At 35.1% G+C, this 26,775-nt stretch overlaps 1 protein-coding gene across 6 annotated transcripts in view; it reads right to left on the bottom strand.

Annotated features, from left to right (window-relative positions):
- LOC129773113 (uncharacterized) overlaps nt 1-26,775 on the bottom strand; it is a 281,523-nt gene that overhangs the window by 102,176 nt on the left and 152,572 nt on the right. For all 6 annotated transcript variants that reach the window (XM_055776668.1, XM_055776667.1, XM_055776669.1 and 3 more), the window contains one exon: nt 3,369-3,412. The gene's annotated coding sequence lies outside the window, so the exon portion shown is untranslated. The remainder of the gene's footprint in view (nt 1-3,368; nt 3,413-26,775) is intronic.

The raw sequence follows: 26,775 nt of genomic DNA, 5'->3' as shown, positions 1-26,775 counted from the left end.
TACGGGAAACATAGATTTTTAGAGATACAATCTAAATTCTTCTTAACCTATTTGTCTTACTTCCTTTCCTTTGCTACGTTTCTTGTACACGGATTATGCGTGAAATCATAACAAACACTTATAAGCAAGAACATTCTAGCATTTTCGTTTCACACGAATATCAGTTCATCTTCATAAATTGCATCGAACGCCATCCTTTTTGACTAAATGATCATTTTAATTTTTTTCAAATGTGGGAATTTTCTTCAGAAATTCAGATGGCATCTGGCAGGAGCAAATGGCTTCAGTCTTCTTGGACATAAGAGATACCTCCGATTTCGTCCTGTCAGTCAAATTATACGCTCGAGGTCTGCCACCGTTATAAAATATCATAATATAACTTGAATTTTGAGAGAACGAGAACAGAACATCTGAATTCTTTTCACGATGATTCGGAAGTAAGTCGAATCTTCAACAAGAGTCTCCCCCAGGGCTCATGTTTCAATCTTTTTTGTACAACTTTTACATCAGCGAGTGAAAATTGGACCGGAAAACAACATAAACATCCCTTAAACATTGTGTCAACCTGGACTATTGAGCTAGTGATTGAGTTCTCCATGAAAAAACTGATAGATAACCAAATATTTTCAGCGAAAACCTGTGTAACCGACCTGGTACAAAAAAAACGAACGACTTGGTACGAACAAAATTCGACAATTTGGAATAATTGAGTCCACAATAAGTATTAATTGCAAATAGATCTTGTTTGAGGAACACAGGTTCCGAATCTCATAAACATGTTATAGAGCTGTAAACTCATGATTACTGCCATCGCATAACTCAGCCGAATCATCGCATTTCCTGAAATTAAGAGAGCAATTAATAACAGTTCGACGTCAAAATCGAATGCACTATTGTGTGGCGACCCTTTCTTTCGTTCGCAATTAAAACCCATCCGAACGGTAAAATGGCTGATATAATGTCCGAATACCAGGGAGGCACCAGTCCGTGAAAGTGCAATCAATACTGCTGTGATAAACAGCATCATTAAACGATCAAATGAACAACCGTGTAACTTGACGAAAGCATAGACGACGCGCATTACGGTCGATATCGGCTTTCATTGGTTTGAGAACGGTCGTATTTCTTTCACTAGCTGCTGCTGCTGCATAGATTTATCGAGCAGTTACAAATGGAGAGAAATTAATTTATTACACAACTGAACTTCACGATTTATTGTTGTGTTGGACTCAGTTCAAATTAGATAAGTTGACGAGGGGAATATTGGGGTGGTAAAAAGGGAAAGTAATTACCGGGCCTCTCCAAAACAACTTATTGGGTGTTACGGTGCAAGTTACCTAAATGAAGTACTAATTTTTATTCAAGGAGATATATTTTCGGCAGTGAACTTTAGCCGAAACATTTTTCATCCAACGCTTACCGTCGATTCTGCTGAAGCAAAGGGTGAGGCCAATTGGTCAGCTGTCGCAGATCGGCGATGGATAGCATATTTTTGATTTTACTATTTGACAATCGAGAGGTCGACGCGGGGCAGATGCCGGTTAATTTTGTTTTGTGTTACGGAATGCTGGGGATTAGTGTCAGCTGGAGCTACTCTTAAAGTACTGAGTGGATTCTAGAGATTGTGTGAGCGAAAAATATATTTAAAAAAAATCAAGCTAGAGCAAAGTACATTTATTTGATGAGAAGGCCATCGATATTTGTCAATAATAATGTGATGGAGAGCATTTGAACGTAAACGAATAGTTTTGTGGCTGATTGGATCAAAATCTTCGCTATACAACAAGATTGAATGTGATGTTGAGTAGGCAAAAAACCATGAACAGCTGCTAGTGAACGACGGTATTTTTATCCGATTCCACGAATCGGATGAAAAAAGGTCAAAATTCTGCCTCAATAATCTGCGATCGTAACTGCACACATGTATAATGGAGGCCACCCAAATAGAAGTATTGAATGCTCATGTGACGTACTTCAGTTGTATCATTTGCTTCAATGTGCGTCGAACACTTTGCTACCATTACATCGTAACACTTTTACTTGAAAATACTGTTTGACGTGTGGTTCTCAACTCTGTTGATCTCAAAAAAAACGTACATAAAATTTCAAATTGGAAGCTTTTTGATTCCAATACGTCATTCCCTATACATTTTTCATTTTCATTAATGACCAAATTCAATTTTAACCGGCCCTAAAGTCTAATTCGAGCAACATGAAAAAAAATCGAAATAAAATCCGAAACATGGAAGTGAATGAAAATAAAATAAAAGAACGAATTAGATTGAAAAGATAAGAAAATAAGTGGTAGGCCAGAACTCTACATTGCAAAATTTCATGCAATTTATCTTATTTCCATTTTGATTAAAAAAATGCATGCATGGCTGTAAAAAATGGTTAACGTTATATAATCATAAATTGGTTATTAGTTCAGGTTAGCATTTAAACTTCATCGATAATATTGACAACCTGCGCAGGCTTATCTCCCCAGGCAAAATATCATTTTGCTCAGTGACACGAACCCGCAGAAACATAGTTTCTACTGATAAACCATTCACGCAACAACGGAAGTAATCAGCCTCGTGTTATAATGCGCCCGGCCGCTCACTCGCCTTTGAATGTCGAGCATTTGTGAACGACCGTCGGCTAGAGTTGTTTAGACACAACACAACATGGGTCCCCATATTGAATAGACCCATAAAACCACCGACCGACGACCGAAAGGACATTGCAGCTTCGTCAGATTGATATTTTCCCAAGCTTTTGCAGTGCACCAGGTCGTTGTAATACATCCAAAAATTATTTTATCGGCGAGGGAGGAGAGGTCCAGGTGAGGGACATTCCATTCTTCAGAGTAAACACTCGTGGTGGAGGGAAAGGAGAGGTTTGCAATATCTGCGGACGAGCGATATGGTTAGGTCACCAATCGCTGTGAATACCGAGCAGTGAAAGAACTGAAGTTTTGCTGTTTTCGGTCGAACCCCTTAGGGGGAAATTGGCGTTGCCCGCAGTCACCCGCAGGCGCAATATGTTCACAATCGATAAACTGTTTGTATTTACGAGAGCAAAAGGCACGGCGTCTAGCAGCAGCGGCTAAGGGGTGATTTTTAAGCACCATGATTGGCAGGAAACCTGTTATCATGCGCGTCTCGCGCGACGCACGGCTCTTGGCAGCGCAGTCGCCTGTGTTGGCCGGTTTTTAGTGACTTCATTCGATGGCATGCTGTGGCGAGTTTTATGTAACGGAAATCGTCCAATGAATTCAGGCTTGTTTTCAAGGTTAATAGGGATTACAAAATGTGTGCATGTTTCGGCGCGGCGTTTCCTTTCTAATGGCAATGAACGGATTAGTGGTGTCGGACTATAATTACCTTATTTGCGCACAAAGTGGCTGCTCACGAGTAGAACATCTTATCTGAAAAGAAGAAAAAAATTTTTGGAATTAGATATTTAGTAGCATGATGTAGTTAATTAAAAGGTTCAGGACGTTCACGATTGCTATTTCTTGATTGTCCGAACATAGAATACATCGACAGCATCGACTGCGAATACGATTTGAAGGGGTATTCTAGTCTAGAAATTTGGAAAACGATTTTATTTACATTTCTGAAGATTTTTAGTATTTTTCATTATTTACTGAGTTCTCAAAATTGGAATCGTCATTGGAAACGTGCTAAAAACAATTTATTTAACATCGCTATTTATACATTCTGTCAAATACAATCGACAAAAAAATAGAGGAAAAGAGTGTGGAGTCGAAATTTCAAGGTGATTTTTGAAATACTGTAACTTCGAGAAAAAGGTCAGGGCTATATGGTGGATGTAACATCAATACTCAACTAAGCTCCATTAATTTTTGGCGAGTGACCAAAGATGTGTGTGGTCTGGCGTTGTCCTAGTAGAAGACGACACCCTTATGATTGACTAATTCTGGACGTGTTTCGATAATCGCTGCATTCAGTTTGTTCAGCTGCCGACAATAGACTTCCGTATTGATCATTTGATTCCTTGGAAGCAGCTGAAAAAATACCACTCCTTCCCAATCCCACCAAATCGAATGCAAAACCTTCTTTTGGTGAATATCGGCTTTAGAGGTGGTTTGCGGTGGTTCATAATGCTTGGACTATGATCGTTTTCGATTGACGTTATTGTAAACAATCAATTTTTCATCGCCAGTAATTATTCGCTTTATTATGCTCATTATACATTATTTATTATACGCATTATTAAATGAATTTCTTTCAGTTTATTTGGTACCCAAATAGACGTTTTTTATGATCGTGGATCTGCTCAGTTACATGACGATCCAATTGTTTTTCAATTTTACTCAAACAACAGTACTTCATGTAATTCGAGCTTGCTTTGATGGTTTTGATTTGTTAAGGGGTTGGAATCTGTACCGTTTTGTCTCAAATTCCGAACACTTAAGCTTTGATGGCCATTAAACAGTGTTTCATTACTTAAAATGGTACTTTTTCGCGAAATTAATTTGATTTTTAGATACAATAGAGCCTTCTTTTTCATTCGACTTCACAAAAATTGATTTACAAATATTTTTTCATGGTGAAAAACTAAAAATTACATTAATCACATTTCTCTCAAATTCCGAACACCAGTTATGTCACTGATTCATATTCAGCAATTCCAAATGAAATCGTCCTAAAAATGGGCGCTATACATTTTTATATTTTTTCTTGAAAGCTTAGTTTTTTTTACATAACATATCCAAAAATCTGAGGTGTGTTTTTTATCGTTTTTGTGTTATTATTTTTCAAAGTTAACATGATTTAGTCTTCGTCCGATATTCCTATGCGACTAGATCTATGCGAATATGATTCCATTTTTTGCAAATTAAATATTTTTTCAAAGAAGACTAGCTCATTGACTTTAATTTAATATGTCGATTATCCAAATCTGTTAGGTAGTTCAAAAGTTAAGAATTTTTGAAAAACGTCATTTTTTTGAAAAAAAGGGAAAACGATTTTTGACAATCGATTAATTTTCAAAAATTATAAATAAAATAAAAAAAATCACATTTCTGATTTTTGGACATGTTATGTAAACAAGAAAAAAGCTTTCAGCTTTCAAGAAAAAATATAAAAAAAATATATCGCCCTTGGTTCCGAGACCATGAGAACTATAAAAAACAAATACGTATTATGAAAATAGAATTCAAATTTTTCAAATTTGTAGATGTAGTATTTTCTTAAAAAAGACCAGCTGACCGGTTCAATTTGATATATCGATCATCTGAATCGATCCAGTAGTTCAAAAGTCATGGTTTTTTGAAAAAAAGTTATTTTTGGAAAAAAATAAGAAAATAATGGATTTTTGGACCACCCTAAAATGGAAATGGTCACTCTAACAAAAAAAAAATACGGGTCTAATATTTTGCGATGAAGAACAAAACTACCACTTTTCACGGAATTCGGAGAACCACTATATCGGGTTGGCATGGAATGGCTGTATAATCGAATCAGTATATAATCGAGTTCGACCTGTCACTTCAGGACCCCGGTTTTATTATTGTGGTTTTAGTTGAAAACCTGGCTAAGAAAATCAATTTTACTCTCGTTGGTTCGCACCTGCGACCTGCGTTTTTCAAGGAAAGAGCTCGCAAACATTTGTTAACAAATGGACTTTTTATATTGTTGCTCCAGAATTGGATTGTTTTGTACCCCAATATGTTAACTATCGCTGTATTTGCCGGAAAATAGTGTGTTCAAATATTTTCTTTCGGAATTCGATTCCTGCGTCGAAACTTGATACAAATTACGAACACTACTTTAACGCTAATTCTAATACAGATTTCTGCATAAGAGATTTTTTTTAACAATTTATAGCAGATTCGTAACAAGATTCTTACCGAACCAACATATAAACAGCAAACAAAATTGAAGTTTTAACTTCAAGAATTTAAAAATACACGATGCTTGTTTTCTACGGAATTTGCTAATGCAAACATTTTATCACTGGTTTTCGATAGTCACTTTTTTTTTTGTAAATGTTTAGTATTATAAATTATAGGCAGTATCGATACCTGTATATTATTCTGAAATGAAGCCTATAAACCAAAGAATGTTAGGGTTTTCATTATGCAATTATTTAAAACATTAAAGTTTAGTAAATTTACATTTAAAATGAAGTGTTCGGAATTTGAATCAAGTTTCTATGTATGATTCAAATTGCGAACACTACTTCAATACTAATTTTAATTGATATTTCTGCACAAAATATATTTTTTTTCATCCATTTATTATTGTTCAGTCGCAAGCGCACTGAAGAGAGGATTGATCGCAAACTGAAGCAACGCCCTGAAGTGCACTTCATCGCCTTCCTGTTCGAACAGGATCGAACAGGAGAAATGCAATAACAAAGAGGAAAATAACATGCTGCTCTGCAAGAGCAGCAACCAGTTTGATTTAAGACAGCGAAGCGTAAGCAACAGCAAACGAATTGAAGTCAGAAACTGAAGGAAAACGGCAGAAGACATTTAAGTGGTTTTATTCTGTATAATCCATGTATTATTTTGTAAAGTTAAGAGATAAAATGTATATAGTTTAAGTTTAAGTTTGTGTTGTGTTTTGACTCCAAAACAACGAGTCCCTCAATCCGCCACAAGGAAGTGTAAAGTTTCCATGCGAATGGAAAATCCCCGTTGTATCACTGCAATGAAGGCAGTTTGCATCGCGCCCACGGGGGGAATTTGGTTCTCTCGCTGGGCAAGCTGCGTTGAGGCAGCTTTGGAATCGCGCAGCGGGATAATTTCAGCAGTTTTTACAGTCCACTGCATTTAAGACGCTACAATTACAGTCCCTTACCTTTTCTAGCACTTAATATGCAAACAGCAAACAAAATAGTTAAAAATACTGCAAAAACTGAAAAATTGACGATGCTTGTCTATTACGGAATTTGCTAACGCAAACATTTTATCATTGGTTTTGACCGCCACTTTTTGGAAATGCTCAATATTATAAATTATAGGCTGTACCGATACCTGTAAATGATGTGAAAATGTAGCCTAAACCCCAAAGATTTTCAAGGCTCTCATTATTCAACTATTTATAACATTAAAGATCAGTAAATTTACATTTAAAATGAAGTGTTCGGAATTTGAATCATGCAAAGAAACTTGATTCAAATTCCGAACACTACTTCAATACTAATTTTAATGAATATTTCTGCAAAAAATATCATTTTTTCATCCATTTATTGTAGATTCTCACCTTTTCTAGCACTTAACATGAAAGAAAGGAAACAAAAAATTGAAGAACTACAAAAACTGAAAAATTAACGATGCTAATTACGCAATTTGCTAACGTAAGCATTTTATCTTTGGTTTTGACTGTCACTTTTTTGCAAATGTTCAATATTTTAAATTATATGCTATATCAATGCCTGTAAATGATGTTGAAATGTAGCTTATACCTCAAACAATATCAGGGCTTTAATTGTTCAATTATTAATAACATTAAAGTGTAGTCAATTTAAATTTAAAAATGAAGTATTCGGAATTTGAGACTGTTCGGAATATGAGACAAAACGGTAGTTTAAAAAACTAGTTTTCATCTCATTCTTTTCACATCGAAAGTTTATCGAACACACTCCTTCAGTGGAATAAACACCAAAAAGGCAATCGATAAATTTCCATACGGATGATTTTCAAATGGATCAGACACCGGGAATGGAATTTGATCGAATTTGGGATGTTGGTCGTGTTCAATGCACGATTTATCCAGCATGGAGCAGATTGCCCTCTTGTTGCGGTACCAAGGTTGTATTTATTGTGTTGATCGTATGCTCTGGTTCTAGCGATCTCCAACATATTTCTCAAACCAAAAGAAAGACTAACAAATCTAATATGAATTATTACTTCAAGTTTCACATTAGAAAAAAATACGATATCCAAGCCTCTCAGTTCTTCTAGTCAGGATCGGGTGTAAAAGCATGATTTTATTTTACGCTACACTTTCCATGAGATATCTCACATTATTAATTGAATTGATCGAATAAGAACACACATATGTTAGATAAGGAATTTGGGGATGGTATCTTGAATTTAGGACTTTGAAAAAAAGAAATTCAAAAATTTATTCGAACGCAAATCGATCGCACCTTTTCTTCAATGGAATAAACACCAAAAAAGGCAATCGAAAAGTTTCCATATAGATGAATTATACAATCAGACGCCGGGATTGGAATTTGATCGGATTTTTATATTGGCCGTGTTTGAATGCACGGTTTATCGAGTATGGAGCAGATTGCCCTCTTGTAGCGCTACTAATTCTGTATTTATTGTGTTGATCATATGCTCTGGTTCTAGTGATCTTCAAGATACTTTTCAAACCAAAAGAAAGATCAACAAATCTTATATGAATGATAATTCGCACTTCGCTTTTACCACAAGAAAAACGATCGATATCCGCCACTGTCAGTTTTACACACGGATCAGTTAAAAAAGCGTTTTACATTTTATAACGTCTTCATGATTAATTTTTAAGCTGATCGAAATAAAACGCATATGTGTAAGGATTTGAGGCTTCAAACTCTAGGGAGTTAATTCGCATCTGCCCTATCGTTATATTCCATTCTTTGTTTTTGACAGGCTTTAAACTTTGCAGTTCATTCGCATCTAACCCTATCGTTAAAGATTTCAACGTTAAAGAATATTGAAAGTATGTTTAGGTTCTATCGATCTTCAACAATGAAGAACAAGGAAATCTACTCATGAATTACTTCGATTTTCACATAAGAAAAAATCTTACGTTATCCGTTACTTTTAGTTTTACAGCCTAGGATAAAAAAACTTAATGTTGACTATGATCTGAAATATAAATCCAGCTTAAAAGCGGTTCAGATGGAACTATAGAGGTTTAGAAATTATTTTCAATTTTGAATATTTATTCTAGCATTTATGTTGATTTCGATCAGGAATTTTTGAAATTTAAAAATACATAAATTAACCGATCACACTTGTAATCAACACCAAAAAAAGAGCAATCGAAAATTTCCACATCGATTAATTTTGAAATGGGTCACAACTCCGGGATCAAAGTCTGACTGATATATTGGTCGAAAGGTAGTCTTGATAACATTTATGGTATCAAATGTACGGTTTATCGAGTGTGGAGCAGATTGCCCTGTCTTAACAGGATTCAATGTTGTATTTAAAGTGTTGAAAGTATGTTTAGGTTCTATCGATCTTAAACAATGAAAAATTTAAACAAATCAAAAAACAAATCTAACATGAATTATTACTTCCAATTTCTCATTAGAAAAATTTTACGTTATCCGTTGCAATCAGTTTTACTACCCAGGATCAGGTCAAAAAGATGGTTCTACGTTATAATTTCCATGATATAATCTTATAATTATTTCTGTGTTTGGGTTGCATATAAATTGGGATTTTTTAACATATATGTTTGGAATATTTTTTAAACCAATGGGAAAACTAACATAATTATACGTTCCACTTAATAAAAAGATGCGGTATACGTTAGTCTCACTTTTATTGCCTAGAATCAGCTGATAGAAGAAAAATACATGTAATAATCTATGATCTGAAATATAAATATGAATTTTGAGAGTGTTATCGGAAACAGGAATTCGAATCAAGCACCAGAGGAGTTTGAATAAACTTATAGAGGTTATTTAGGAATTTATTTTCAATTGTGAATCTTTATTTTTGTATTTATGTTGATTTCAAGATTTTTTAAACAAGAGATACAAAAAACTATTAGCACGTAAATAGATCGCAACTTTTTCAATAGAATGAACATCAAAAAAGGCAATGGATATATTCATTCATAAATGTAAGCAAAATTCGCTAAATAAATACCATTATACCTCCGCTCTCGAGCTAAATCGTGACATACGGACACCAAATCATTTCGATTTATATAGATGAACTTTATGTGTTCATTTCTGTCGAAGCCAAAGCGCAACGCTTCTTTTCTGTCGAGATAAGAATTCAAAATGTTCAAACAAATATGAATGCCGAGAAACCTGGAATGTGGACAGAATCTGGATTGAGATCAGTAGTTTTCGAAAAAAATTGTTCTGACCTCATTTTGTTTGAATCGAAAGTCAATCACGCTTTTCCAATCAGTGGAATAAATACCAAAAAGGCAATCGAGAGGTTTCCATACAGATGATTTACAATCAGACGCCGGGATTGGAATCTAATCGATTTTTGATATTGGCCGTGTTTGAATGCACGGTTTATCGAGTATGGAGCAGATTGCCCTCTTGTAGTGGTATCAAGATTGTATATATAGTGTTGAACGTATGCTCTGGTTCTAGCGATTTTCAACATATTTTTTCAAACCAAAAAAAGACTAACAAATCTGATATGAATTATTACTTTAAGTTTCACATTAAAAAAATACGGCATCCATAATGTTAATCGAATAAGAATGCGCATATTTAAAATAAGCAATTTTTGACGTAGAACTACGTCTTTCATTAAGGGTGCCAAATCAGAACACAGGTCACGTTTTTATGAAATAAAGCAAACGTTAATAACTATTTTTGCCGCGAACGGATTTTGGCGATTTACATACCAAACGATTCAGAAATTCTCTAAGATTTGTTTGATATGCTATACATTACAATCACATGGTGTTTAAATAGTAAAAATTCATGAAAACTATAAGCATTTCCATTTTCCCATACATTTGTTCTGTTCATGTGTGTGCTTTCCCGAACAGAGCTGTCAATAACGAGCAACTTATGGACGAGCAACGAAGGGGAAATCGTAAGACTTAAAGTCTCCGTGAACAAAGGAGAAGAAGAAGAACGAAGGGGAATATTTGCCTAGAGTATAAACAGTGGATCTCGCTGAGGCTTTCATTCTTCGTGAGGACACCGACTGAACGACATCGTTGCTGGGCGAGCTGGACGGTGAGGAGTGGAGGAGTAATATGAGGAAAAAGTAAAGTTTTCCAAGGGCCTTTTCGAAGGTTAGAGATGAACTAAAGAAGTTTAAAGTCTCACATGTCTTAGTTTCGGATTGAGTTGTGGACGCGACCAAATTACTGACTCGCTGATGCTCTAGTATTGCAATAATTGTACAAACGCCATTGCATTAAGGTTCTGAGCTACACAATTGTGTGAGGAATCATCAAGCTAGGCTATCGTCAGATCACCAAGAAAATAAATGTTCTGGAATTTTGTCTGTGATTTGGTTTCGCAAGGCGGTAGCAAAACTCTCTCCACAAAGGATGACAGCTGAGCTGATCTAGACCGGCAGTATTAACAAAAAGGGCTTCTGTTGAGAAGAGCGCAAAACGGAGATAAGTGTGTGCATATTTAATTGCTTCAAGCTATCGATATATGGATATTTTTGTTTGTGTACGTGGCTGCGTTTTAACGTATTGCGCTGTTGCGGTTGAATATGTCGATCCGAACGTGTCCACAAGGAGGGGAGATAGCGGGAAGGAAACATAGGGTATTAGTAATGAATCTCTGCTGGGGCAAATATATATAAAAATTAGAAAATACAAAAATTTATGCAAAAGTAAATCGGCCACACTTTTCAAAATGAAATAAACACGAACACTCTCTTTCAGTGGAATAAACACCAAAAAGGCAATCGATAAATTTCCATACGGATGATTTTCAAATGGATCAGACACCGGGAATGGAATTTGATCGAATTTGGGATGTTGGTCGTGTTCAATGCACGATTTATCCAGCATGGAGCAGATTGCCCTCTTGTTGCGGTACCAAGGTTGTATTTATTGTGTTGATCGTATGCTCTGGTTCTAGCGATCTCCAACATATTTCTCAAACCAAAAGAAAGACTAACAAATCTAATATGAATTATTACTTCAAGTTTCACATTAGAAAAAAATACGATATCCAAGCCTCTCAGTTCTTCTAGTCAGGATCGGGTGTAAAAGCATGATTTTATTTTACGCTACACTTTCCATGAGATATCTCACATTATTAATTGAATTGATCGAATAAGAACACACATATGTTAGAGAAGGAATTTGGGGATGGTATCTTGAATTTAGGACTTTGAAAAAAAGAAATTCAAAAATTTATTCGAACGCAAATCGATCGCACCTTTTCTTCAATGGAATAAACACCAAAAAAGGCAATCGAAAAGTTTCCATATAGATGAATTATACAATCAGACGCCGGGATTGGAATTTGATCGGATTTTTATATTGGCCGTGTTTGAATGCACGGTTTATCGAGTATGGAGCAGATTGCCCTCTTGTAGCGCTACTAATTCTGTATTTATTGTGTTGATCGTATGCTCTGGTTCTAGTGATCTTCAAGATACTTTTCAAACCAAAAGAAAGATCAACAAATCTTATATGAATGATAATTCGCACTTCGCTTTTACCACAAGAAAAACGATCGATATCCGCTACTGTCAGTTTTACACACGGATCAGTTAAAAAAGCGTTTTACATTTTATAACGTCTTCATGATTAATTTTTAAGCTGATCGAAATAAAACGCATATGTGTAAGGATTTGAGGCTTCAAACTCTAGGAGTTAATTCGCATCTGCCCTATCGTTATATTCCATTCTTTGTTTTTGACAGGCTTTAAACTTTGCAGTTCATTCGCATCTAACCCTATCGTTAAAGATTTCAACGTTAAAGAATATTGAAAGTATGTTTAGGTTCTATCGATCTTCAACAATGAAAAACAAGGAAATCTACTCATGAATTACTTCGATTTTCACATAAGCAAAAAACCTTACGTTATCCGTACTTTTAGTTTTACAGCCTATGATCAGATAAAAAAACTTAATGTTGACTATGATCTGAAATATAAATCCAGCTTAAAAGCGGTTCAGATGGAACTATAGAGGTTTAGAAATTATTTTCAATTTTGAATATTTATTCTAGCATTTATGTTGATTTCGATCAGGAATTTTTGAAATTTAAAAATACATAAATTAACCGATCACACTTGTAATCAACACCAAAAAAAGAGCAATCGAAAATTTCCACTTCGATTAATTTTGAAATGGGTCACAACTCCGGGATCAAAGTCTGACTGATATATTGGTCGAAAGGTAGTCTTGATAACATTTATGGTATCAAATGTACGGTTTATCGAGTGTGGAGCAGATTGCCCTGTCTTAACAGGATTCAATGTTGTATTTAAAGTGTTGAAAGTATGTTTAGGTTCTATCGATCTTGAACAATGAAAAATTTAAACAAATCAAAAAGCAAATCTAACATGAATTACTACTTCCAATTTCTCATTAGAAAAATTTTACGTTATCCGTTGCAATCAGTTTTACTACCCAGGATCAGGTCAAAAAGATGGTTCTACGTTATAATTTCCATGATATAATCCTATTATTATTTCTGTGTTTGGGTTGCATAGAAATTGGGATTTTTTTAACATATATGTTTGGAATATTTTTTAAACCAATGGGAAAACTAACATCATTTTACGTTCCACTTAATAAAAAGATGCGGTATACGTTAGTCTCAGTTTTATTGCCTAGAATCAGCTGATAGAAGAAGAATACATGTAATTATCTATGATCTGAAATATAAATATGAATTTTGGGAGTGTTATCGGAAACAGGAATTCGAATCAAGCACCAGAGGAGTTTGGATAAACTTATAGAGGTTATTTAGGAATTTATTTTCAATTTTGAATCTTTATTTTTGTTTTTATGTTGATTTCAAGATTTTTTAAACAAGAGATACAAAAAACTATTAGCACGTAAATAGATCGCAACTTTTCCAATAGAATGAACACCAAAAAAGGCAATGGATATATTCATTCATAAATGTAAGCAAAATTCGCTAAATAAATACCATTATACCTCCGCTCTCGAGCTAAATCGTGACATACGGACACCAAATCATTTCGATTTATATAGATGAACTTTATGTGTTCATTTCTGTCGAAGCCAAAGCGCAACGCTTCTTTTCTGTCGAGATAAGAATTCAAAATGTTCAAACAAATATGAATGCCGAGAAACCTGGAATGTGGACAGAATCTGGATTGAGATCAGTAGTTTTCGAAAAAAATTGTTCTGACCTCATTTTGTTTGAATCGAAAGTCAATCACGTTTTTCCAATCAGTGGAATAAATACCAAAAAGGCAATCGAGAGGTTTCCATACAGATGATTTACAATCAGACGCCGGGATTGGAATCTAATCGATTTTTGATATTGGCGGTGTTTGAATGCACGGTTTATCGAGTATGGAGCAGATTGCCCTCTTGTAGTGGTATCAAGACTGTATATATAGTGTTGAACGTATGCTCTGGTTCTAGCGATCTTCAACATATTTTTTCAAACCAAAAAAGACTAACAAATCTGATATGAATTATTACTTTAAGTTTCACATTAAAAAAATACGGCATCCATAATGTTAATCGAATAAGAATGCGCATATTTAAAATAAGCAATTTTTGACGTAGAACTACGTCTTTCATTAAGGGTGCCAAATCAGAACACAGGTCACGTTTTTATGAAATAAAGTAAACGTTAATAACTATTTTTGCCGCGAACGGATTTTGGCGATTTACATACCAAACGATATTGATATGCTATACATTACAATCACATGGTGTTTAAATAGTAAAAATTCATGAATACTATAAGCATTTCCATTTTCCCATACATTTGTTCTGTTCATGTGTGTGCTTTCCCGAACAGAGCTGTCAATAACGAGCAACTTATGGACGAGCAACGAAGGGGAAATCGTAAGACTTAAAGTCTCCGTGAACAAAGGAGAAGAAGAAGAACGAAGGGGAATATTTGCCTAGAGTATAAACAGTGGATCTCGCTGAGGCTTTCATTCTTCGTGAGGACACCGACTGAACGACATCGTTGCTGGGCGAGCTGGACGGTGAGGAGTGGAGGAGTAATATGAGGAAAAAGTAAAGTTTTCCAAGGGCCTTTTCGAAGGTTAGAGATGAACTAAGGAAGTTTAAAGTCTCACATGTCTTAGTTTCTGATTGAGTTGTGGACGCGACCAAATTACTGACTCGCTGATGCTCTAGTATTGCAATAATTGTACAAACGCCATTGCATTAAGGTTCTGAGCTACACAATTGTGTGAGGAATCATCAAGCTAGGCTATCGTCAGATCACCAAGAAAATAAATGTTCTGGAATTTTGTCTGTGATTTGGTTTCGCAAGACGGTAGCAAAACTCTCTCCACAAAGGATGACAGCTGAGCTGATCTAGACCGGCAGTATTAACAAAAAGGGCTTCTGTTGAGAAGAGCGCAAAACGGAGATAAGTGTGTGCATATTTAATTGCTTCAAGCTATCGATATATGGATATTTTTGTGTGTGTACGTGCGTGCGTTTTAACGTATTGCGCTGTTGCGGTTGAATATGTCGATCCGAACGTGTCCACAAGGAGGGGAGATAGCGGGAGGGAAACATTTGCGCTAGGGTATTAGTAATGAATCTCTGCTGGGGCAAATATATATAAAAATTAGAAAATACAAAAATTTATGCAAAAGTAAATCGCCCACACTTTTCAAAATGAAATAAACACGAACACACTCTTTCAGTGGAATAAACACCAAAAAGGCAATCGATAAATTTCCATACGGATGATTTTCAAATGGATCAGACACCGGGAATGGAATTTGATCGAATTTGGGATGTTTGTTGTGTTCAATGCACGATTTATCCAGCATGGAGCAGATTGCCCTCTTGTTGCGGTACCAAGGTTGTATTTATTGTGTTGATCGTATGCTCTGGTTCTAGCGATCTCCAACATATTTCTCAAACCAAAAGAAAGACTAACAAATCTAATATGAATTATTACTTCAAGTTTCACATTAGAAAAAAATACGATATCCAAGCCTCTCAGTTCTTCTAGTCAGGATCGGGTGTAAAAGCATGATTTTATTTTACGCTACACTTTCCATGAGATATCTCACATTATTAATTGAATTGATCGAATAAGAACACACATATGTTAGATAAGGAATTTGGGGATGGTACCTTGAATTTAGGACTTTGAAAAAAAGAAATTCAAAAATTTATTCGAACGCAAATCGATCGCACCTTTTCTTAAATGGAATAAACACCAAAAAAGGCAATCGAAAAGTTTCCATATAGATGAATTATAATACAATCAGACGCCGGGATTGGAATTTGATCGGATTTTTATATTGGCCGTGTTTGAATGCACGGAATTAATAAAAAGATGCGGTATACGTTAGTCTCAGTTTTATTGCCTAGAATCAGCTGATAGAAGAAAAATACATGTAATAATCTATGATCTGAAATATAAATATGAATTTTGGGAGTGTTATCGGTAACAGGAATTCGAATCAAGCACCAGAGGAGTTTGGATAAACTTATAGAGGTTATTTAGGAATTTATTTTCAATTGTGAATCTTTATTTTTGTATTTATGTTGATTTCAAGATTTTTTAAACAAGAGATACAAAAAACTATTGGCACGTAAATAGATCGCAACTTTTTCAATAGAATGAACACCAAAAAAGGCAATGGATATATTCATTCATAAATGCAAGCAAAATTCGCTAAATAAATACCATTATACCTCCGCTCTCGAGCTAAATCGTGACATACGGACACCAAATCATTTCGATTTATATAGATGAACTTTATGTGTTCATTTCTGTCGAAGCCAAAGCGCAACGCTTCTTTTCTGTCGAGATAAGAATTCAAAATGTTCAAACAAATATGAATGCCGAGAAACCTGGAATGTGGACAGAATCTGGATTGAGATCAGTAGTTTTCGAAAAAAATTGTTCTGACCTCATTTTGTTTGAATCGAAAGTCAATCACGCTTTTCCAATCAGTGGAATAAATAACAAAAAGGCAATCGAGAGGTTTCCATACAGATGATTTACAATCAGACGCCGGGATTGGAATCTAATCGATTTTTGATATTGGCCGTGTTTGAATGCACGGTTTATCGAGTATGGAGCAGATTGCCCTCTTGTAGTGGTATCAAGATTGTATATATAGTGTTGAACGTATGCTCTGGTTCTAGCGATTTTCAACATATTTTTTCAAACCAAAAAAAAGACTAACAAATCTGATATGAATTATTACTTTAAGTTTCACATTAAAAAAATACGGCATCCATAATGTTAATCGAATAAGAATGCGCATTTTTAAAATAAGCAATTTTTGACGTAGAACTACGTCTTTCATTAAGGGTGCCAAATCAGAACACAGGTCACGTTTTTATGAAATAAAGCAAACGTTAATAACTATTTTTGCCGCGAACGGATTTTGGCGATTTACATACCAAACGATTCAGAAATTCTCTAAGATTTGTTTGATATGCTATACATTACAATCACATGGTGTTTAAATAGTAAAAATTCATGAAAACTATAAGCATTTCCATTTTCCCATACATTTGTTCTGTTCATGTGTGTGCTTTCCCGAACAGAGCTGTCAATAACGAGCAACTTATGGACGAGCAACGAAGGGGAAATCGTAAGACTTAAAGTCTCCGTGAACAAAGGAGAAGAAGAAGAACGAAGGGGAATATTTGCCTAGAGTATAAACAGTGGATCTCGCTGAGGCTTTCATTCTTCGTGAGGACACCGACTGAACGACATCGTTGCTGGGCGAGCTGGACGGTGAGGAGTGGAGGAGTAATATGAGGAAAAAGTAAAGTTTTCCAAGGGCCTTTTCGAAGGTTAGAGATGAACTAAAGAAGTTTAAAGTCTCACATGTCTTAGTTTCGGATTGAGTTGTGGACGCGACCAAATTACTGACTCGCTGATGCTCTAGTATTGCAATAATTGTACAAACGCCATTGCATTAAGGTTCTGAGCTACACAATTGTGTGAGGAATCATCAAGCTAGGCTATCGTCAGATCACCAAGAAAATAAATGTTCTGGAATTTTGTCTGTGATTTGGTTTCGCAAGGCGGTAGCAAAACTCTCTCCACAAAGGATGACAGCTGAGCTGATCTAGACCGGCAGTATTAACAAAAAGGGCTTCTGTTGAGAAGAGCGCAAAACGGAGATAAGTGTGTGCATATTTAATTGCTTCAAGCTATCGATATATGGATATTTTTGTTTGTGTACGTGGCTGCGTTTTAACGTATTGCGCTGTTGCGGTTGAATATGTCGATCCGAACGTGTCCACAAGGAGGGGAGATAGCGGGAAGGAAACATAGGGTATTAGTAATGAATCTCTGCTGGGGCAAATATATATAAAAATTAGAAAATACAAAAATTTATGCAAAAGTAAATCGGCCACACTTTTCAAAATGAAATAAACACGAACACTCTCTTTCAGTGGAATAAACACCAAAAAGGCAATCGATAAATTTCCATACGGATGATTTTCAAATGGATCAGACACCGGGAATGGAATTTGATCGAATTTGGGATGTTGGTCGTGTTCAATGCACGATTTATCCAGCATGGAGCAGATTGCCCTCTTGTTGCGGTACCAAGGTTGTATTTATTGTGTTGATCGTATGCTCTGGTTCTAGCGATCTCCAACATATTTCTCAAACCAAAAGAAAGACTAACAAATCTAATATGAATTATTACTTCAAGTTTCACATTAGAAAAAAATACGATATCCAAGCCTCTCAGTTCTTCTAGTCAGGATCGGGTGTAAAAGCATGATTTTATTTTACGCTACACTTTCCATGAGATATCTCACATTATTAATTGAATTGATCGAATAAGAACACACATATGTTAGAGAAGGAATTTGGGGATGGTATCTTGAATTTAGGACTTTGAAAAAAAGAAATTCAAAAATTTATTCGAACGCAAATCGATCGCACCTTTTCTTCAATGGAATAAACACCAAAAAAGGCAATCGAAAAGTTTCCATATAGATGAATTATACAATCAGACGCCGGGATTGGAATTTGATCGGATTTTTATATTGGCCGTGTTTGAATGCACGGTTTATCGAGTATGGAGCAGATTGCCCTCTTGTAGCGCTACTAATTCTGTATTTATTGTGTTGATCGTATGCTCTGGTTCTAGTGATCTTCAAGATACTTTTCAAACCAAAAGAAAGATCAACAAATCTTATATGAATGATAATTCGCACTTCGCTTTTACCACAAGAAAAACGATCGATATCCGCTACTGTCAGTTTTACACACGGATCAGTTAAAAAAGCGTTTTACATTTTATAACGTCTTCATGATTAATTTTTAAGCTGATCGAAATAAAACGCATATGTGTAAGGATTTGAGGCTTCAAACTCTAGGAGTTAATTCGCATCTGCCCTATCGTTATATTCCATTCTTTGTTTTTGACAGGCTTTAAACTTTGCAGTTCATTCGCATCTAACCCTATCGTTAAAGATTTCAACGTTAAAGAATATTGAAAGTATGTTTAGGTTCTATCGATCTTCAACAATGAAAAACAAGGAAATCTACTCATGAATTACTTCGATTTTCACATAAGCAAAAAACCTTACGTTATCCGTACTTTTAGTTTTACAGCCTATGATCAGATAAAAAAACTTAATGTTGACTATGATCTGAAATATAAATCCAGCTTAAAAGCGGTTCAGATGGAACTATAGAGGTTTAGAAATTATTTTCAATTTTGAATATTTATTCTAGCATTTATGTTGATTTCGATCAGGAATTTTTGAAATTTAAAAATACATAAATTAACCGATCACACTTGTAATCAACACCAAAAAAAGAGCAATCGAAAATTTCCACTTCGATTAATTTTGAAATGGGTCACAACTCCGGGATCAAAGTCTGACTGATATATTGGTCGAAAGGTAGTCTTGATAACATTTATGGTATCAAATGTACGGTTTATCGAGTGTGGAGCAGATTGCCCTGTCTTAACAGGATTCAATGTTGTATTTAAAGTGTTGAAAGTATGTTTAGGTTCTATCGATCTTGAACAATGAAAAATTTAAACAAATCAAAAAGCAAATCTAACATGAATTACTACTTCCAATTTCTCATTAGAAAAATTTTACGTTATCCGTTGCAATCAGTTTTACTACCCAGGATCAGGTCAAAAAGATGGTTCTACGTTATAATTTCCATGATATAATCCTATTATTATTTCTGTGTTTGGGTTGCATAGAAATTGGGATTTTTTTAACATATATGTTTGGAATATTTTTTAAACCAATGGGAAAACTAACATCATTTTACGTTCCACTTAATAAAAAGATGCGGTATACGTTAGTCTCAGTTTTATTGCCTAGAATCAGCTGATAGAAGAAGAATACATGTAATTATCTATGATCTGAAATATAAATATGAATTTTGGGAGTGTTATCGGAAACAGGAATTCGAATCAAGCACCAGAGGAGTTTGGATAAACTTATAGAGGTTATTTAGGAATTTATTTTCAATTTTGAATCTTTATTTTTGTTTTTATGTTGATTTCAAGATTTTTTAAACAAGAGATACAAAAAACTATTAGCACGTAAATAGATCGCAACTTTTCCAATAGAATGAACACCAAAAAAGGCAATGGATATATTCATTCATAAATGTAAGCAAAATTCGCTAAATAAATACCATTATACCTCCGCTCTCGAGCTAAATCGTGACATACGGACACCAAATCATTTCGATTTATATAGATGAACTTTATGTGTTCATTTCTGTCGAAGCCAAAGCGCAACGCTTCTTTTCTGTCGAGATAAGAATTCAAAATGTTCAAACAAATATGAATGCCGAGAAACCTGGAATGTGGACAGAATCTGGATTGAGATCAGTAGTTTTCGAAAAAAATTGTTCTGACCTCATTTTGTTTGAATCGAAAGTCAATCACGTTTTTCCAATCAGTGGAATAAATACCAAAAAGGCAATCGAGAGGTTTCCATACAGATGATTTACAATCAGACGCCGGGATTGGAATCTAATCGATTTTTGATATTGGCGGTGTTTGAATGCACGGTTTATCGAGTATGGAGCAGATTGCCCTCTTGTAGTGGTATCAAGACTGTATATATAGTGTTGAACGTATGCTCTGGTTCTAGCGATCTTCAACATATTTTTTCAAACCAAAAAAGACTAACAAATCTGATATGAATTATTACTTTAAGTTTCACATTAAAAAAATACGGCATCCATAATGTTAATCGAATAAGAATGCGCATATTTAAAATAAGCAATTTTTGACGTAGAACTACGTCTTTCATTAAGGGTGCCAAATCAGAACACAGGTCACGTTTTTATGAAATAAAGTAAACGTTAATAACTATTTTTGCCGCGAACGGATTTTGGCGATTTACATACCAAACGATATTGATATGCTATACATTACAATCACATGGTGTTTAAATAGTAAAAATTCATGAATACTATAAGCATTTCCATTTTCCCATACATTTGTTCTGTTCATGTGTGTGCTTTCCCGAACAGAGCTGTCAATAACGAGCAACTTATGGACGAGCAACGAAGGGGAAATCGTAAGACTTAAAGTCTCCGTGAACAAAGGAGAAGAAGAAGAACGAAGGGGAATATTTGCCTAGAGTATAAACAGTGGATCTCGCTGAGGCTTTCATTCTTCGTGAGGACACCGACTGAACGACATCGTTGCTGGGCGAGCTGGACGGTGAGGAGTGGAGGAGTAATATGAGGAAAAAGTAAAGTTTTCCAAGGGCCTTTTCGAAGGTTAGAGATGAACTAAGGAAGTTTAAAGTCTCACATGTCTTAGTTTCTGATTGAGTTGTGGACGCGACCAAATTACTGACTCGCTGATGCTCTAGTATTGCAATAATTGTACAAACGCCATTGCATTAAGGTTCTGAGCTACACAATTGTGTGAGGAATCATCAAGCTAGGCTATCGTCAGATCACCAAGAAAATAAATGTTCTGGAATTTTGTCTGTGATTTGGTTTCGCAAGACGGTAGCAAAACTCTCTCCACAAAGGATGACAGCTGAGCTGATCTAGACCGGCAGTATTAACAAAAAGGGCTTCTGTTGAGAAGAGCGCAAAACGGAGATAAGTGTGTGCATATTTAATTGCTTCAAGCTATCGATATATGGATATTTTTGTGTGTGTACGTGCGTGCGTTTTAACGTATTGCGCTGTTGCGGTTGAATATGTCGATCCGAACGTGTCCACAAGGAGGGGAGATAGCGGGAGGGAAACATTTGCGCTAGGGTATTAGTAATGAATCTCTGCTGGGGCAAATATATATAAAAATTAGAAAATACAAAAATTTATGCAAAAGTAAATCGCCCACACTTTTCAAAATGAAATAAACACGAACACACTCTTTCAGTGGAATAAACACCAAAAAGGCAATCGATAAATTTCCATACGGATGATTTTCAAATGGATCAGACACCGGGAATGGAATTTGATCGAATTTGGGATGTTTGTTGTGTTCAATGCACGATTTATCCAGCATGGAGCAGATTGCCCTCTTGTTGCGGTACCAAGGTTGTATTTATTGTGTTGATCGTATGCTCTGGTTCTAGCGATCTCCAACATATTTCTCAAACCAAAAGAAAGACTAACAAATCTAATATGAATTATTACTTCAAGTTTCACATTAGAAAAAAATACGATATCCAAGCCTCTCAGTTCTTCTAGTCAGGATCGGGTGTAAAAGCATGATTTTATTTTACGCTACACTTTCCATGAGATATCTCACATTATTAATTGAATTGATCGAATAAGAACACACATATGTTAGATAAGGAATTTGGGGATGGTACCTTGAATTTAGGACTTTGAAAAAAAGAAATTCAAAAATTTATTCGAACGCAAATCGATCGCACCTTTTCTTAAATGGAATAAACACCAAAAAAGGCAATCGAAAAGTTTCCATATAGATGAATTATAATACAATCAGACGCCGGGATTGGAATTTGATCGGATTTTTATATTGGCCGTGTTTGAATGCACGGAATTAATAAAAAGATGCGGTATACGTTAGTCTCAGTTTTATTGCCTAGAATCAGCTGATAGAAGAAAAATACATGTAATAATCTATGATCTGAAATATAAATATGAATTTTGGGAGTGTTATCGGTAACAGGAATTCGAATCAAGCACCAGAGGAGTTTGGATAAACTTATAGAGGTTATTTAGGAATTTATTTTCAATTGTGAATCTTTATTTTTGTATTTATGTTGATTTCAAGATTTTTTAAACAAGAGATACAAAAAACTATTGGCACGTAAATAGATCGCAACTTTTTCAATAGAATGAACACCAAAAAAGGCAATGGATATATTCATTCATAAATGCAAGCAAAATTCGCTAAATAAATACCATTATACCTCCGCTCTCGAGCTAAATCGTGACATACGGACACCAAATCATTTCGATTTATATAGATGAACTTTATGTGTTCATTTCTGTCGAAGCCAAAGCGCAACGCTTCTTTTCTGTCGAGATAAGAATTCAAAATGTTCAAACAAATATGAATGCCGAGAAACCTGGAATGTGGACAGAATCTGGATTGAGATCAGTAGTTTTCGAAAAAAATTGTTCTGACCTCATTTTGTTTGAATCGAAAGTCAATCACGCTTTTCCAATCAGTGGAATAAATAACAAAAAGGCAATCGAGAGGTTTCCATACAGATGATTTACAATCAGACGCCGGGATTGGAATCTAATCGATTTTTGATATTGGCCGTGTTTGAATGCACGGTTTATCGAGTATGGAGCAGATTGCCCTCTTGTAGTGGTATCAAGATTGTATATATAGTGTTGAACGTATGCTCTGGTTCTAGCGATTTTCAACATATTTTTTCAAACCAAAAAAAAGACTAACAAATCTGATATGAATTATTACTTTAAGTTTCACATTAAAAAAATACGGCATCCATAATGTTAATCGAATAAGAATGCGCATTTTTAAAATAAGCAATTTTTGACGTAGAACTACGTCTTTCATTAAGGGTGCCAAATCAGAACACAGGTCACGTTTTTATGAAATAAAGTAAACGTTAATAACTATTTTTGCCGCGAACGGATTTTGGCGATTTACATACCAAACGAATCAGAAATTCTCTAAGATTTGTTGGATATGCTATACATTACAATCACATGGTGTTTAAATAGTAAAAATTCATGAAAACTATAAGCATTTCCATTTTCCCATACATTTGTTCTGTTCATGTGTGTGCTTTCCCGAACAGAGCTGTCAATAACGAGTAACTTATGGGCGAGCAACGAAGGGGAAATCGTAAGACTTAAAGTCTCCGTGAACAAAGGAGAAGAAGAAGAACGAAGGGGAATATTTGCCTAGAGTATAAACAGTGGATCTCGCTGAGGCTTTCATTCTTCGTGAGGACACCGACTGAACGACATCGTTGCTGGGCGAGCTGGACGGTGAGGAGTGGAGGAGTAATATGAGGAAAAAGTAAAGTTTTCCAAGGGCCTTTTCGAAGGTTAGAGATGAACATGAACTAAGGAAGTTTAAAGTCTCACATGTCTTAGTTTCGAATTGAGTTGTGGACGCGACCAAATTACTGACTCGCTGATGCTCTAGTATTGCAATAATTGTACAAACGCCATTGCATTAAGGTTCTGAGCTACACAATTGTGTGAGGAATCATCAAGCTAGGCTATCGTCAGATCACCAAGAAAATAAATGTTCTGGAATTTTGTCTGTGATTTGGTTTCGCAAGGCGGTAGCAAAACTCTCTCCACAAAGGATGACAGCTGAGCTGATCTAGACCGGCAGTATTAACAAAAAGGGCTTCTGTTGAGAAGAGCGCAAAACGGAGATAAGTGTGTGCATATTTAATTGCTTCAAGCTATCGATATATGGATATTTTTGTTTGTGTACGTGGCTGCGTTTTAACGTATTGCGCTGTTGCGGTTGAATATGTCGATCCGAACGTGTCCACAAGGAGGGGAGATAGCGGGAAGGAAACATAGGGTATTAGTAATGAATCTCTGCTGGGGCAAATATATATAAAAATTAGAAAATACAAAAATTTATGCAAAAGTAAATCGGCCACACTTTTCAAAATGAAATAAACACGAACACTCTCTTTCAGTGGAATAAACACCAAAAAGGCAATCGATAAATTTCCATACGGATGATTTTCAAATGGATCAGACACCGGGAATGGAATTTGATCGAATTTGGGATGTTGGTCGTGTTCAATGCACGATTTATCCAGCATGGAGCAGATTGCCCTCTTGTTGCGGTACCAAGGTTGTATTTATTGTGTTGATCGTATGCTCTGGTTCTAGCGATCTCCAACATATTTCTCAAACCAAAAGAAAGACTAACAAATCTAATATGAATTATTACTTCAAGTTTCACATTAGAAAAAAATACGATATCCAAGCCTCTCAGTTCTTCTAGTCAGGATCGGGTGTAAAAGCATGATTTTATTTTACGCTACACTTTCCATGAGATATCTCACATTATTAATTGAATTGATCGAATAAGAACACACATATGTTAGATAAGGAATTTGGGGATGGTATCTTGAATTTAGGACTTTGAAAAAAAGAAATTCAAAAATTTATTCGCACGCAAATCGATCGCACCTTGTCTTCAATGGAATAAACACCAAAAAAAGGCAATCGAAAAGTTTCCATATAGATGAATTATACAATCAGACGCCGGGATTGGAATTTGATCGGATTTTTATATTGGCCGTGTTTGAATGCACGGTTTATCGAGTATGGAGCAGATTGCCCTCTTGTAGCGCTACTAATTCTGTATTTATTGTGTTGATCGTATGCTCTGGTTCTAGTGATCTTCAAGATACTTTTCAAACCAAAAGAAAGATCAACAAATCTTATATGAATGATAATTCGCACTTCGCTTTTACCACAAGAAAAACGATCGATATCCGCCACTGTCAGTTTTACACACGGATCAGTTAAAAAAGCGTTTTACATTTTATAACGTCTTCATGATTAATTTTTAAGCTGATCGAAATAAAACGCATATGTGTAAGGATTTGAGGCTTCAAACTCTAGGAGTTAATTCGCATCTGCCCTATCGTTATATTCCATTCTTTGTTTTTGACAGGCTTTAAACTTTGCAGTTCATTCGCATCTAACCCTATCGTTAAAGATTTCAACGTTAAAGAATATTGAAAGTATGTTTAGGTTCTATCGATCTTCAACAATGAAGAACAAGGAAATCTACTCATGAATTACTTCGATTTTCACACAAGAAAAAATCTTACGTTATCCGTTACTTTTAGTTTTACAGCCTAGGATAAAAAAACTTAATGTTGACTATGATCTGAAATATAAATCCAGCTTAAAAGCGGTTCAGATGGAACTATAGAGGTTTAGAAATTATTTTCAATTTTGAATATTTATTCTAGCATTTATGTTGATTTCGATCAGGAATTTTTGAAATTTAAAAATACATAAATTAACCGATCACACTTGTAATCAACACCAAAAAAAGAGCAATCGAAAATTTCCACTTCGATTAATTTTGAAATGGGTCACAACTCCGGGATCAAAGTCTGACTGATATATTGGTCGAAAGGTAGTCTTGATAACATTTATGGTATCAAATGTACGGTTTATCGAGTGTGGAGCAGATTGCCCTGTCTTGACAGGATTCAATGTTGTATTTAAAGTGTTGAAAGTATGTTTAGGTTCTATCGATCTTAAACAATGAAAAATTTAAACAAATCAAAAAACAAATCTAACATGAATTATTACTTCCATTTTCTCATTAGAAAAATTTTACGTTATCCGTTGCAATCAGTTTTACTACCCAGGATCAGGTCAAAAAGATGGTTCTACGTTATAATTTCCATGATATAATCCTATAATTATTTCTGTGTTTGGGTTGCATAGAAATTGGGATTTTTTAACATATATGTTTGGAATATTTTTTAAACCAATGGGAAAACTAACATC

Source organism: Toxorhynchites rutilus, chromosome 3 (assembly GCF_029784135.1).
Source record: "Toxorhynchites rutilus septentrionalis strain SRP chromosome 3, ASM2978413v1, whole genome shotgun sequence".
Classification (NCBI taxonomy): domain Eukaryota; kingdom Metazoa; phylum Arthropoda; class Insecta; order Diptera; family Culicidae; genus Toxorhynchites; species Toxorhynchites rutilus.
The sequence above is the reverse complement of the archived record's forward strand: the minus strand, read 5'-3'. Positions and strand labels throughout refer to the sequence as shown.